This window comes from Rousettus aegyptiacus, unplaced genomic scaffold (assembly GCF_014176215.1).
Source record: "Rousettus aegyptiacus isolate mRouAeg1 unplaced genomic scaffold, mRouAeg1.p scaffold_m13_p_1, whole genome shotgun sequence".
Classification (NCBI taxonomy): Eukaryota; Metazoa; Chordata; class Mammalia; order Chiroptera; family Pteropodidae; genus Rousettus; species Rousettus aegyptiacus.
Genome location: NW_023416284.1, coordinates 80,761,407 through 80,777,546, shown reverse-complemented (window position 1 = coordinate 80,777,546; position 16,140 = coordinate 80,761,407). Strand labels below are relative to the sequence as shown.

Genomic DNA, 16,140 nt, shown 5'->3' with positions numbered 1-16,140 from the left:
TTATGAAAGTCTAAATGTATGCTGCTGTAGACAAGTTATGGTTTCATGACTCCCTGGAGAGGACTATAATTATTTCAAGGGGATTTTTTTTTTAATTTTATAGTTTTTAAAAATATATTTTAAAACTATGCAAATTTAAATTCACTTTCATTTAATTTTAATGTATGCATAATTTTTTTTTTTAAGTAGAGAGGAAGAAAGGAATTATATTATCAAGCAAACGGCAGCAGGGTGCCCCAAGCTCCTAACAGGTTGGGAATTTAGAATCAGTGCTCCAGACAGCAGATGCTAGATAAATGATGAATAGACAAATTTTTCAGATGCTTTTTAAATAAGGTACTATAGTATCTCTTGTCAGTAATTGCACCGCACCTCTGCCCCTTCTAGCCTCATGGGTCACTACTCTTTTGTGTCATTTCTGATATGCTACCAGTTACCAACAAACTGATTTCACATAAGCCTTACATTTTCCTCCTCCAGAAATGACTGAAAGTTTGCCAGACTTTACAGTGGCTCAGAAAAACTCAACTAAACAAAACATCCTAACTATTCAAAAGGGAGCTGGCAAGAAACTCATCCTGTAAGAAATGTATTGCCATTTACACAACCCCATTATTTGTATTCCAACACTTTAGGTGCTAGAAGCAAATTCTGACTTTAAAAATAAAATTCAGGGGGGAAATGTCAGCCCAATGATTCTGATGCATATTCAAATTGTGTAATTTTGTTCTAACAGACATAACTAATAATATTATTTCTGATAATGAAGGAAAGTCACATCACTCTCTCTTTTAAAAAGTTTTGATCTAGAAAGATTTCTCTTATGTTAGGAATAGAAAAATTTTATTTGAAGTTAATAACCCTGTCTCTCCAACTACCTTCTCTTTTACTCTTTTCTTTCATCATTCAACAAAAAACAAATCTGTATCATCTCTTGTCGTATATGACATGTGACTAATAAATAATGAGACATAGATGTTTTATCCTAGAGGCTGAAACAAAACTGCTTAAATAACTTCATTCTGGTGAAGTTTAAGATACATGACGCCGAGCACAATTTCACAGGGGATTTCATTCCTACTTGCCTTGAAATACTCTCACTATAACCAAGGTCATTTCCCTTCTTCCTTGCCTCTGAACATAACGGGGGCTGTCTGAAGAACGGTTACTTTAGTACCTCAGACTACCAAGCACAGGAGCAGGGAATGAAGATGCTGCTCATTAAAGATATGACATAAAGAATTAAGAAGAGAACAGTCTATAGCCATGCCAGCCTGAACGTGCCCGATCTCATCTGATCTCGGAAGCTAAGCAGGGTTAGGTCTGGTTAGTACTTGGTTGGGAGACCACCAAGGAATACTGGGTGCTGTAAGCATTAAAAAAGAAGAGAATAGCCTGAGAGAGGGGCCAGACTGAAAACAACCAGCAAAGCAATGATGTTGGCTGTCATCTGATGCTTTGACAAAGGAAAGAGGGCAAATTGGCCCATCACATAACAACTACAAGTATTATAAATATTAGCGTAAATGATATAAATGCTCAAAGTCTGTTAAAGGAGAGAAATTGCAAGTCATTTGAAGGAAGATTTAAAGAAAGAAAAACACATACAACTTAATACCTTTCTAAACTTGAGCTACTGAACTTTGACTGTTTCATCTAAATCTTTTTTTTTCTTTTTCTTTTTTTGGCTTACTTTGAAGGTTAAAAAAAGACAATCTGTGCCTTCCTTTGTTTATACCTTTGGCACAAAGACACCCCTGAGTGCCAGTTTACAATTGACCAGTAAGAACTTCCAGGAGGGGCAGCATTGCAAGGCCGGTCAGAGTCGGCACACCAGGTCAAGCTTCTGGGATTTAGTGCTGGTGCTGACTGAAGCAAGTGGTTTAACCTCGCTCTATGTCGGTTTCTTCATCTGTAAAATGGGGACAATTAAAATGCCTATCTCACGTGGTGGTTGTGTGGATTAAATTAAACAATGCAGACAAAATGTTTGGCACTGCACCTGAGAGAAAATCATAGCTGTACGTTATTATTGTTATCATGACCATTGCCACATGCCCCCTGAGCAATCTCAGTTAACCTCGAAGCAGTTAGATGTTCCTCTGTTTCTCCTGGACAGCTCTGTAGGAAAGGAATTTCCTTCTCTGAGAAACTTTGGCTGCAAAACAAATACCAAATAATAAATGATTAAATAACAATTTAAAGCAAACGTAGATGTTTACACCACAGAGCAAGACTGCCTTCTTCTCATCAGTAAAAGGTTCCCCTGGCCATTAGCTTTTTAGAGTCACTTACTTTCCAGTCATTTTAACCAAACAGAAGAATTTAAAATAAAGTTATCACATGGTTTACCTTAGAATCCAAATTTAATTCAATTGAAGGATAGGAAAGAAGGAAGACTTAAGGCATTGAATGGCTAGTTAGAAAGCGAGGAGCATTCATATATTGGAAGTAAGCCCACTGGTCCAATGCTTACTTAAATTTGTCTGTTCCATGTACTAAATTATTTTATTTTTTTGTTTGTTCAAGTGTTTTGTGTGTGTATGTGTTTCAAGTAAAGTGTTTTAGGTAATAGTTGCAGGATTACTATGCTTTTTAGTCATGGACGAAGCAAGTCTACTTCAAGACCTGATTTTTTATCTACATGCATTCATTAAATGACTAGTTACTATTAAACAAAAGGATGAAGTTAAAACAAATCCCAAGAAAATAAGCTCTCCTTTTCAGTCGCAAAATCAACTACTACAAAGCTGATCATGGATCTTCATTTCTTCGTCAATCCTAAATCCCTGTCTCAATGTTCTGAAAGGTCCATGAACCTGCTAAATTTCCAGATGGGGCTCACCTGAGCTGTAGTTGTCCTGCCTCTCATGTTTACGTCCTCCTGAAGCTCCAGAGTATTCAATGGTTGAGTCCTCTTCCCACGCAAAACGAAACTGTGAAGAATCTGGGTGAGGAGCAGGTTAAATCATAACCACCTAAAAGGCACAACAGAAATGGGTAAATATGCTGGCTATAGGAGCAACCAATAATCCACTCCTTTCCTATTAATCTTCTATTTGTAGAATTAGTTGAATTAGTTTTACTTATATTGTGATTCTAAGCATTAAATTCTCACTACTAATCTTCTACTGCTTAATTCCTTCTACCCACTAAGAGGTCATTAAAAGTAGAATTAGGTACTTCTTCCTTCAGTTCCCAAGAATTAATAACTTAAAATATAAATTATTCACAAAAGCTTAGTTTTACCCAAACAGAAATATATGAGTCAGTTTGGTTGTTGCTTTTGATTTGTTAGTTTTTTGATACTGACACACATGCTTTCCCATCATCGACTCATCAACTTCAGAAATGAAGTTCTTATGTATACTGGTTTTCTTAATCAAGACAAAGTTAAGAAAATCCTTTATGCAAAGGTGAATACTGAAAAGATTACAATAAAATAGAAATCAATGTACTAGCACTCAGTGGCTGAGGACTTACCCAGCCAAATCCATCCCCTCTAAAACAGAGATGATTGTATCAGTTCTACTAGAAGAGTTAGTTTTTCTGAGAAAGCAAAGGAAAGGGCCCGAGTCCACTTTCAAAACCAGTGGCTTTCAGATTTCACCAGTTTCTATAGTAAGAAATATATTTACACTTTGACCTGGTACATAGACACATAAACTGAAACAAAGGTTTCATAAGTCAACAATTAAACCAATTATAGGAAATTCATAATGGTGTTTCCTGATTCTACTTGATTTCTTTTTTCAAATGTATGTTGTAACTTAGTAAATGATTGTACTGCCCTAATGGGTTGTAACTCACAATCTGAAAAACCACGCCCTGGAAAATCACCTCTTATATTACATGGGTCAAACATCTCTATACTACACGAGGCAGAGACCAGCTTTCCAATTCCCATTTTAGTCACTAATTGAACATGGTTTCCCAATCACCAGTGTTAAAAAAAAAAAATGCTGGCACTTGTTAAAATGGTAAGGAAGACTGTTGAAAACCATTGCAATAGGGGAATTACAATAGAGGAGAAAGATGGAGTTCAACTCTGAATATAACATGGATGAGTGGGGATTTATAGCCAAGAAGCAGAGTAAGGGGATTAGTGGAGGAAAAATAACTAAAGGAGTGTCAAGGGTAGGAGATTCTTGCTAACATGACCTAACTAGATTCTTACTAAGACGGGGCTACGCAGGCCAAGGTCAAGGTCTAGCTGAGAAAAGGCTCAGAGGAGCCCAACTAAACTTTGATTAAGGAGTGAGTCCTTGTCACCAGCTTTGGCCAACAACAAAAAAATGGAGACCAGTTCCTTATTATTATTTAAAAAACAAACAAACAAACAAACAAACAAACTTCAAAGCAGATACTGAGTTTATCTCCCAGAAAGCAGGACTACCTAATGGTTCAAAGCGTGGCCTATGGACATCTAAATAAAACTTTGTTAGAGACTTCACTAAAATGACAAGGAAGGAATTAAAAGAAATCAGAAGAGGAGAATTCAGCAAATAAAAGATTTTAACAGTTTTTTGGAAGATGGAAAGGATATCAAAAAAGGTGAAGACTTAGCAGTAGGCTGCAAGCTAGGGTGCCTGCTGAGGAGTGGAAGGTAAAAGGGTAAAAGAAGTGGCCCATTCTCCTCCAGTACCCACAGAGCTCTCAGATTTTAAGTCACCAAACACCCAGAAAGATAGGCATGAGTCTCGGGCTTGGGCCTGAAATAGAGGAGGAGACTGAAAGTCTAAATATGGTCTGGTTGTATCTCCATGTGCCCTTTTCTATCTCATTTTGCCAGCAACTGCCCCATTATCACCCCATACACACTACTACATTCCCACCCATACCTACTCAGGGACTGGAGACTATGCTCTGGAGAAAATTATCCTGGGATCCTCCAGATTTGGGGACATCAGACATAGTATAAGTTAAGGGTCATTGAAAATGAAAGATTGGGTTAAGTGCACATAAAAAAGACAGACACACAAGACATATGTTGTCACCCTACCAAAGCAAAGACTTTAACACTAGGTAAAAATATGGACATTCATGTTCTAGATAAACTAGATGGTCCCAGACAAAAATAAGCCGTTAGATATTGAAATATGGGGGCCCCCAACAAAAATGTCCAGCTCCGCACTCGCCCTATTTTGAGAGTCCACCAATTAAAAAGCCTAACCTGGAAAACATACAGCTTGCTATCAGCTAATGGTCCCTAGGCATTTGAAGTGAGCCTCCAAGATATGAGAAACTAATAGATACCAAAAAATAGGAATCTAGAAGAAACAAAGACAATACAGGAAACAGGAAAAAAAAAACTTTAAAAATAAAAAATTTTAATTTTTTAAATAAAAAACCGATATTCTCCTTAGAAAAAGAGAGATGTTAAATGTATATAACCAAAACAAAATGTTTTAAAAGTGAATCAATGAGAAAACAAGAAATGTGATCATTAAATTTTTGTAAATAATTAGAAGATAATACCAGAGAAAACTCCCAGAAAAGAGAACCAGAAAGAGAGAAGCGCAATAAAAAAAGAGACATCGCAGTCAGTCCACAAGTTTCAAATCAAATTGTAGAAATTCCTGAGGCAATATACAAATTGGAAAGAAAGAACTATGTGTGTGTGTGTGTACACGTACATATGCTATATGTATATATATACATACACATGTACATATATATATATATATTACACATATATGTACATGTAATTGTACAAGACAATAACTATAGAAGAAAAGTTCCCATAACTGAAAGCCAAGGTTCTCCAGTTTGAAAAAGATCACTGAGTACCCAGCACAATAAATTTTAAAAGACCCAAACCAAAGCCATGTGTCATAAATTTCAGAATATCAGAATGTTAAAAAAAAAGAAAATTCTAAAGGGAAACATATCGCAAACAAAAGAATGGGGATTAGGTGGCTTCAGACTTTCTAGCAACACTGGATCCTAGAAGACCATTGAGCAGTGCTTTCGCATTTTTTGAAGGAAAATAATTTGTAACCTAAAATTTTATACTTGTCCAACTACAAATCAAGTAAAAACTTGAACAAATACTTTTTTAGACATGGAAGAATTTACATTCCATTATTCTTTCTTATGAAGCTGCTAATGGAAATGCTCCAGCAAAACAAAGGAGTAAATCAAGAAATAAGAAGGTATGAAATTGAGGAAACAGGATATCCAACGCAGGTGGGGCAAAGGGAAGTACCAGATGATGCTGAAGGAAAGCCCCAGCATGCCGACCAGCTAACCAAGGGCTCCCAAGAAGGATCTCTAGGGAAATATTATGAAGGATAAAACCACCATTCCAGAATTTTAAAATAGAGATCTTATTATTCTAAGAACTATATTGCAGGAAAAATGTGTTAACCAGCCAGAGGTTGGGGCCTGTTACACACCAGATCTTGAACAAATAAAATCTTCTGACTTCTTTTATGGACAAGTATATCTAAAAATTGCTTTGTGATTAGATCAGCCTTGAGATGATTGGGCAGTGAAGATGAAATCCTGTGAGCCTCGGTAGACGAAGAGAAGGCAGACCCTATAACTAAAAGTTAGCAAATTTAAAATGTGATATTTTAAAGAGGCGACGATAAGACACATCTGAAAGAAATCACAGCATTGCTTAGTAAAATATTTAGGACTATTAGTTGTCACAATATTTGCCAAGGAAAGTGAAACCTTTAAGATTAATGAAGGGATCCTGGGAAATTAAACTCCTGTTTTCATCACTTTGTTAGTTTGTTAGTTATGATTTTAATTTCAGAATGCATGGCATCAAATTCTCTTTTTTATAGAGGTTTATTTACTCAACAATCTCCTACCCCCAAGAAAAATATACAGAGAACTGATAATGTTTGAATCCTTGGAAAACAGCATTTAAAGACATTTAACAGATCTGATAAAGCATGTGGAATAAATTAAGGCAGATACATAGAAAACTTTTTTTAAAAATAGGTAGTTAAATACAATAAAAACAAAATTTGGTTTGGTAAAGAAAATGTAATCATAATTCAAAATTCTGTACTTGGCTATGTAGTCAGCAATATTTATATAGTTTAATAATGTAAACATTGTACTGATGATATAAACAATATATTGTATGGAGATGGAGCAGAAGTAAATAGCATGAAACTGTAACTCGAGAACTATTTACAAAAGTGTGGATAGAGTGTAGGAAAACACAGATAGTGAAATACCAGGCGCTAACAATAGCAGGGAGTCACCGCCACCTCTAGGCCTGAAAGCTCAAGGGTAAGGGGAGGAGATTATCAGAATCTCAGAGAGCGGCTGTAAGGATAAGCCTGTCTGCCAGAAGAGGAGAAAGGGTCTTATCCAGGAGAATAAACACTCCATCTCTCTCGTCCCCTCTCCAATTCAATCTCCTGTTGATGCCTCCATTAACCGGACCCAACTTCATCTGCAAAGGTTGGCCTCCTTGGGGAATGTCCAGGGCAAGAAGTGACAGACAGACAGTGTCCAGCACAGAGAGCTAAAACTTCATGACTGGAAAATGATAAATAATGTCTAAAATTAACACATCAAAAATAACATCACTAGCCTATTATTTAGAACTGAACTAGCCAACATTTGAAAGTAGTTGCCTTTAGAAAGCAGGAAGAATTGGGAGAAGGTATGCAAGAAAACAGTTTTTCATGATAAAGTTTAGAACTATTAGAGTTTAAAATATTTGTTTATACTTTTTGATTAGAAATAAAAATTAATAAAATATTGTAAAATGTTGAAAAAGACATCTGAATCTAGCTGAGACCCTAGGTTAATCCTATCACCTCTCTGGGCCTCAGTTTTCCCAGCTGTAAAGCATAATAATCTATACCTCACAGCATAGTACCTCAGAGACTCAGATGAGATGATATATATGAAGCATTTGACACAGAATGAGCCCTCAGCTAGTGAGAAAAAGATACACAGAGATACAAAGAGAGGGATGAAAAATCTTAAGTCACTAAAAAATAGCGAATATCTTCGTAATTAAGTTCTCTGTTTCATAACTGCTCTCAAAACCTCAGCACTTAATAGTCCAACTAATGGCAAATACTCTGTGAAAATTTGTTGGATGAAAGAGTACAAGTGTTTCAACACAACACTGCTAGTGTGCTTTCTACCTCTCTTCTCGATGTGATGTAATGGGACAAATTCAATGGCCTTGTAATCTGCTTCTCAAGGTTTCACCCTGACCTTGAATTTGCAGTCAGCCTCACTCCCCTGATCTTTCCAGCCTACCTACCTACAGCCCCCACCTACCTCCCTGCAGCTGGGCTCCTATGCCATCATGATCTCATTTTGTATATGGAGCTTCTTGGACCCATACTCCATCCCTGAAACCTCACCCCAGTCTCACTAAGTTCTCTGCACTCCTTCCTTCAAAGCTTCTTTTGTGATAATTGTGAAACAAGTAGGACCAGACCTTGAGTACAGGAAAGTCCAAGAGAAGGGCTCTATTGATGATGCTCTACTTACAGCTTCACAGCAGGAAATGGAAGCCCAACAATGCTTTTCGAATACACTGATGGCAGATTAAAGAACCACAGGTGGCATGGAGTAGAGCCTCTTATGGCTCTGTCACAAATTCAAGCATTCCTGACTTCACCTGCTCACACTTCTAGAAATGCTCCAAGGAAAAGTTTTGATTTCACCTTCATGCTTCTCCCTGGCAACACTTGCCTCTCCATCAGATGCAATGCTTTGGTTGGGAAAAACAAAGTCCTTTGAAATCATTATTTGTTAATATTTATTCACCATGTAGGCCTCACTTTTTGTAGGACTCCTTTCCTTGTAACAGAGCCCTTATATATGATAGTGACTGTTCCTTGTCAATGGCAGTTATGGAACCAAGAATCTACACGTGACTAGGGCCTGCCTCCAGGAAAGATCTTTTCTTGATAAGAGAGGTGCAGGAGGACGAGGCCCTTTTGCCAAGGCTCTCCTTGTTTCCTGCTTGGGATTCTATGGTGAGCAAGCCAATTGATTCTTGAGCTGGGGCAACCATCTTTGCTTAGAAGGTAGGACATTGTTGACACATTGAAAATGGTAGAGGAGAAAGAAAGCCAGAGCCTCCCTAATCTCACTGAGCCACTGAACTAATTCTGGGTCTAGGCTGAGAGTCGTTGGATTTTTGGTTGCGTGCAACCAAGCCAATCCTAAATGATGTATGTGTCTGCCATTAATAGAGAGATGAGTGTTAATTTTGTCTGTCTCAGATTGTCTGAGAGGGCATGGATGCTCTTTTGTTTAAAACTCAACTCTAAATGATACTTGAGACTTTTCTTGCAATAGCAACCATAATGTCTGTGGGTGGAATCAAACATTTTTATCCTCCAAGGAAGAACTGAGGCAGTCATACCCCCCATTCACAGCCCAGAACTGCACATTTTGAAAGACCACAGGGACAATTCAGCTTACATTCTTCCCAGGGCCAACAGAGCTAATGCCACATTGCAATTTCTGTAATTGTGAGCCACTTTGCTCCTTATGACCCTGGGAGTAGGCTACTGGAGGCTTTCTTAGCTGTTTGGAAAGAGAGGAACAGATCTCCTACCTGCCACAATGCCAACAGATGCTGCAGAGGTGGAAGCCACCAATGGGTCTGTTTTGGGAGGAAGCAGAAACCTTCCCAGGTGCCATCATTGGACTGTATTTATAAAGAAGATACCGTCTGGATTCCATTATGTATAAAAATGATTGTGCCCTAGAAGGTTCTAAAAGATTTGCAGCATGAAAACTTGATTTTCTTTGTAATAGATGGATAAAAGAATCACTTTTTAGTGTTCCCTATGTTTTCCAGAGGATGAGAGAATGTGAAATAATATAGCCAACTCTCTAAGGATAATGGAGACAAGTTCTCAAATGTTAGCAGACACAAGAGTCACCTAGAGAGCTTGTTTAAAATGCAGATTCTGGGCCTCCAGAGAGTCTAGGCCTGGGCCCAAGAATTTCTTTTAGAAATAAACCCCACATGTCATTCGGCAGAAGGGCATCAAGTCCCTTGAAAAATAATTATAAATCACTAAAATCCATAGATTATTTTAAAGGTTTCTTTTTTAGCAAAATGATTGTTTATGTCTTGTAATGATTATCCCAACCCCTCATGTGCCCTCTAGTCTAAACGCAGCCTATGTCATTCAGTTCAAATTCTAGAAAAGAGAGATTTGATGGACCACTGACCAGCCACTGATTGGACCAACTTAACCAGGAGCCCAGTTTTGGTGCCAGCATTCAATTAGACCAGGCAGAATCGTGGGTGTTAATGTAGGTATCTGAGTGAGCTCCTTCCGTAATGTCTTATTGATGAGGACCATTCCTTGACAAAGGGGCTATTAGAAAGGTACACAATATTCTCCTACAGTGGGTCCTAGAGCTAGAGGCATATCCAGAACCAAGTTTTTGCATTTCTGTTATGAAATGAGAAAAATAGTGTGTGTGTGTGTGTGTGTGTGTGTGTGTGTGTGTGTGTGTTCAGGAGAGTATGCATATGTTGATACAGGTTCAAAATGTCCTTTTCGAGAAAGACTGTTCTTTACACAAAGATAATTAATGTCCTTTCTGCTTTATGGACAATGATATGTCTTTTTATTTATGAAACGATAGTGACTGAGATGGTTGTTTTTGTTGTTCATGCCTTTATTTAGCAAAATAAAATGTCGGAACACCTATGTCAGTTCCTTCAATTTAGGGAGGAACTTTACTGGTCCATGAAATCCAAATGTCTTAGAAACATTATACTTTGTCTTGGCTTCTTTAATAGTTTCTTAAATGGTTTCTCTACTTTCAAGACCTCTCCCTATGTATCTTGGACATTGCTGTCAAGTTAATCTCTCTAAAATATTTTCAATGTATTATTTCCTTGCTGAAGTCTTCAAGGGCTTTGTAACAATTATGAAAGAAACTAGAAAGTCTTCAACTTCTACAAATCAGCTCCAACCTGAGCTCCTAGCCCTTCTCCCACTGTCCCCACCCACACCACCATGTGCTCCAGGCAAGGCTCCCTTTTCCCCTTCTTCCCCTGCCCTTTCCCACTGCCGTGCTCCCTTCTCAGTCTACCTCTGTGAAGTTCTCTGATACTCTCAGCTAAACTGAATCTTTCCTGACTCTAAATCCCTTTATTAAATCATTTATACATTCTTAGGACACTATTGCATTCTATATCATCGTGTGATTATTTTGTGCCTTTCCTATAAACACTTGAGGGTGGCCAACATCTCATGGAGCAAGTGTGGTAAAGATGGAGTGAACACAGGATTCAAAGCACGTGCTGTATGATTTTAGGGATGTTACTTAACTGGTACAAACCTCCATTCATTCATCTTTCAACTGAAAAGGACAGTACTGACTGCACAGAGCCACATAAGGTAAGCAAAATCACCCATGCAAAGTCCTCGAGCTGTAGCTTAGTATAAGTAGTAGTTTCCTTCCTTGCTTGCATACAGTGGGCATGCACAAAATATTTGTCCAACTGAGAAATGTATGAATGCACACGTCGAAAGGGAGGCCTATTTGGTGTCCAATATGTGTTCTCACTGCAAATTTAATATTAACCTTTGTATTTGATTCATAATTTACCTCTGGGAAAGATTCCAATAGAAGGGTTCAAAACATTTGAGCAACATAGAACATTAAAAGTAGTGCCTTACTTCCCAAGGTGACCACCTCAGAGAACAACACGCATGTGGAAACACATACCTAGTATATTTCTCTCTAAAAAAAAAAAAATGTGGTTTTTCTCCATTGTGTCCATACCTCATCAAATGAACCTACTTGGTTTGACCATCTCTCTGTTCTCTGCTCAACCTTGGTAGACTGGCTAATGACCCTCTAAGCGACTCAAAATCAGGCAAATAGATTGAGAGATGTAGCGACACCTGATGGATCACCTACTGCTGAACTTTCTGTTAAGTTAAAATAAACATGCTTATGAGAGAAGCCATTTGTTATTACTTGCAGCTAAAAAACATCCTAACTGACTCAAACAAAAGAAGCAATCTTATCCAGTTCCTTTATTACCAGAAATCAGGCTGAGGCCACCGAATGTGTTTCAGGATGTCCGCTGGGATGATAAGATTAAGCAGAAATGATAAGAAAGAGCATCAGTGATCTTTACTATTATGTGTTGAGTGCCATAATGTTGCATCAGGCATTGTTCTAAATTCTGTATGAGCTTAATCTCCCTGAGCCTTCTACAAGCAAGGAAACTAAATCACTAAAAAGTTAATCAGTTACACAGCCATCAAAAAGAATGGCAGGATTTTCTCCCACGCAGGCAGGTTCTAGGGCCCATCTGCATTATCGCTTCTACATTGGACCTCCCTAATAAGAGAAGGTCCCCCAGATGCCATCATTTGGGAGCTGATCAGGCCTGAAAAGATCCACAGTCTTCACTTTTGGTCTCATTTCCAGAGGTGGGAGTGGGAGCCGGACGTCGGGTGGCGGGGCGGGGGAGGATGGCGGTGTGCGGAGAACAGTGAAAGATTAAGCATGAAATGCAAAGAGTAACTCTTGCATGCCTCAAGCCCACTTTTTTCTCTAGGAGTTGCATCCCTTCCTCTCACCTTCAGACTGTATCCCTTTGTGAACGCTGGCCTCCTCCCTGCTCAGCCCCAGCCCCGCCAGGCTCACTGCCTCCCATCCCAGCTCTTTTTTACACTCTGGCCTCTCTACTCTCCTCACTATGTGTGGGCCCATTCTCCTCCCTCTCTCAAGTCCACGTAGTTTTAGATGTTTTCTTCATGTCAATGTATTCCACCCCTAGACATCCTCTAGAGATCACAGAAGGAGGTTGAGAAGAAAAATCAAAGTAATGAAAAATAGTTAGAAAAAATAGTATGCAAAACCCCTTCTCCCTTCTCAATAAACAGCCACTAACATCATGATAACTATGCCTAATTTTTTAAAAATGTGTTCATTTTATATATTCAAAGCTTATTAACACTCACAAGCATTATGGTTAAGATGTACTTAGCACCTCTTCTTTTATTTGAATAACAAACTCTCACAAACATGATAGGAACGGATTTAGAGTGCTCCATTCTGAGGATAGTCAAGGTGACAGCATGTATTCTTCTACCTGACAAAAAACAGCTGTTGAACCTTCGTCACAGGATGACAGTGCTTTGCTTTATGAACAGTAAATGATTAGGTTTCTAGCGTGTGCCAGGGTCTGGCTTAGGCTCCAGGGAAACGAGCTGACGTAGTGTGACGAGCCGTGACGAAAGGCTGCACAGCACATCATGAACAATTAATTACCTTTGCTGGGCGGAGGTCCAGGGAGGCAGCGTGACGTTCAGTGGCAGAAACACATGAGGACTCAGAACTTCTGCTGCTTCACTTTTTAGAACATCCTTCTTGCCCGTCTCTGTGGGTAAACCACTTCTCCTCTGCACCACCCACAAAGAACGCGCCTCTTCGACTTCAAGACACAGAGACCTCCCACTGTGTCTTGTAGCCGCCTCCTTTGTCAGTCGTATAGTATCATTACTCATTTCCAACTTTAAAAGGAAGAGAATTCACTTTATTCATCCTTGGAATTCTCACTCTCTCCCTACATTGTCCTTCAAAATTCCCAACACTGCAGCTGGTTGAACGAGATATTGGAAGGCGACTGAATAGATGAGGGATGGACAAGTTGTAGAGTGTTCACCATCTGTGAAAATGTTTATCCATTCAAGGACATCACTTTGCTCACGGAAGTCTTGTGGTCTCATTTTCACCCCTCCCTTCTCCATTTCAACTGTAAGGGGCCATCAAGACAGAGAGTTTCATCAATAATACAACATCCCTCCCTGGTCGTTCCTTTTCTGCTGTGTAAAGCTTTTCAAAAACTGGCCTCTTGGCTTTTATGTGACCGGAAAATTTTGCAAGAACCAACTGTGGTTCTGAGAAAAGATTTTGTGAAGTGAAATGAAAACCCTCCCATCGCTGCCTGCGGACTGCAGAGAGCTTCGCCTGTGCCACCTCAAGTGACGAGGAGGAGGAACCCCAGGGCACAGACCAACCTGCAGCTCATTTTTGCCTTACTAGGGGAGAAATGGGCATGAGGAAGCCCTGGGCCAGGAGCCCCAGGGCTTAGAGAGAGAGAAAGAGAGTCAGCAGATAGCAGCCTACTTCTGCAGCTACTGTTTCCTCTGCCCAGATGTCCTCCTCAGTCTCTTTACCCATAGATATGGGGCTCACTTATCAGGGAAAGTTCACATGCCAAATGCCGCCTCCTCCAGGAAGTCTTTTGTGGTTCCTTCCAGACAGAATTAACCACTTTTCCTTCATTCTCCACAGGACCCTTTGGTATGGTCCTGTTCTACCCTGTAATAGTTATATTTGTTAACATGTAAAGCCCTCCCATTGGAGAGCAAACCCTTGAGGTTTGTGACCATATCTTAATCATGTTTTTCCCATTCACAAACCTCTCCCTCTTCTCTCTCTCTCTCTCTCTCTCTCTCTCTCTCTCTCTCTCTCTCTCTCCATCTCCCTGTCTCTCTCGTTCTCTTCTCTTCATCTGTGTGTGTGTGTGTGTGTGTGTGTCTCTCTCTCTCTCTCTCTCTCACACACACGCACTGCAGTGCTTGTCCCCAGAACTTTTTGAAAGAGTCTTTTGAGTAGTGCAGAGAATTCCTTCTCTACTTCCACAAGGAAGTGTGACTAATTCCCTCCAGTGCTTAAAGGAGAAGCAAGTTTCTAATTCTATCTGAAATATAAATATTAAGCTGAAGCCACACCAGTCCTGGCCCCCTTTTATGGAACATGAAGATATTCATCCCCTTAGGAGAAAGGGAGGACAACTTCTGCATTTTACAAGTCATGTTTAAAATAAAATACTTCCATTTAAAAAAAAGGCAGAGTAGCTGCACTTTATTATTGTTAGTAGTGGTAGCAGTATTTTGGTAACTTGCTTTATAACCATATTATTTGCTCATAATAGTGTTTCTGGACTTGGCATCATAATATTGAAAACCAGAGAAGCCTTTGAGCAATATCATACACTCCTATCATTTTAAAAGTGAGAAAACCAAGGCCATGAGTGATGAGGTGACCCTCCCACGGTCACTCAGCCTGTTGGTAGCCAGGCCAAAATTTGGGTACAGGCTCCACCAGTGCTCTGCTCTCTGATTGGGAGTTAATTGGACAATAGTTTTTGTTTGGTTTTTCATTTTATTAGCGTAATGAACACTTCAAATTTTTATGGTACTGTCAAGCCTCAAGATTAAACTAATAAAACGGGAAGGTGATTGAAATGGGGAAACCACTTTTCTTCATATGCTCATGAGTCCCCAAGACCCTCGGCACTGGCCAGGAACTGGGGGCCTACTGTCCCCCACCTCAGGCCTGTAGCCGGGCCGCGCCTGCTGCCACCGGTCTCCTGTGGTTTGGACAGCTGGCCTACACTCAGTATGACATGTGGGAGTTCCCTGATCTCTGAGGCAGCAAAAGAGAAAGAGACAGTTTGATGCCTCTAGTCTCACTCTGTAGGACAGCCCTGCCCCCTGCCTCTTCCCAGCACCTGTGGAAAAGAGCAGCAAAAAAAAAAAAAAAAAAAAAAAAAAAAGAGAGAGAGAGAGAAAAGAAGATAAACTGGATAAAGGCACTATTATGTGGTTGCACTTTCAGGCAGAGCAGCACTATAAGGAAGAAGTGGTGGGGAGAGGAGGGCCCAAGAGCCCAAAGCACTGACAGAGGAAATTACCACAGTGCTGCCGGCATGAATCAGTGAGGACGGGGCTCAGGAGAGTTGCACATGGGTGTAATGAATGACTAAGCGAGGAGTTACAACGCACAACTCCCATGCCCTCCTCTCAGAACTAGGAGTGGCTCATGCCTCAGTTTATCCATCTGAAAATTATGTAATGAGGTGGGTCCTCCAGTCCAGGGGTGGGGACAGATGAGTGAGAGGTGAGGAAAATGGCTCAGGTGGCCAGCCACCCGTGCACAAAGACAGACATGACTAGTTAGTGTACTCCGGGCTACCCAGACTAGACCGCAAAGCCCCCCGCTGCATTTCAAAGCCCTTCCTGCCACCTCACCTCTCATCCCCTCCTACTGCCAGCTCTCCATCTCTTCTCGGAGGCAGAATGACTCAACCACAGCCTAATCATCCAACTCCCACCCGACATGCTTCTCCCAAGAAGTACCTGG

The 16,140-nt window shown here is 39.9% G+C and overlaps 1 pseudogene; it reads left to right on the top strand.

Annotated features, from left to right (window-relative positions):
- Nucleotides 1-1,256: 1,256 nt before the first annotated feature.
- Nucleotides 1,257-1,375, top strand: LOC118606872 (annotated as a pseudogene).
- The last annotated feature ends 14,765 nt before the right edge of the window (nucleotides 1,376-16,140 follow it).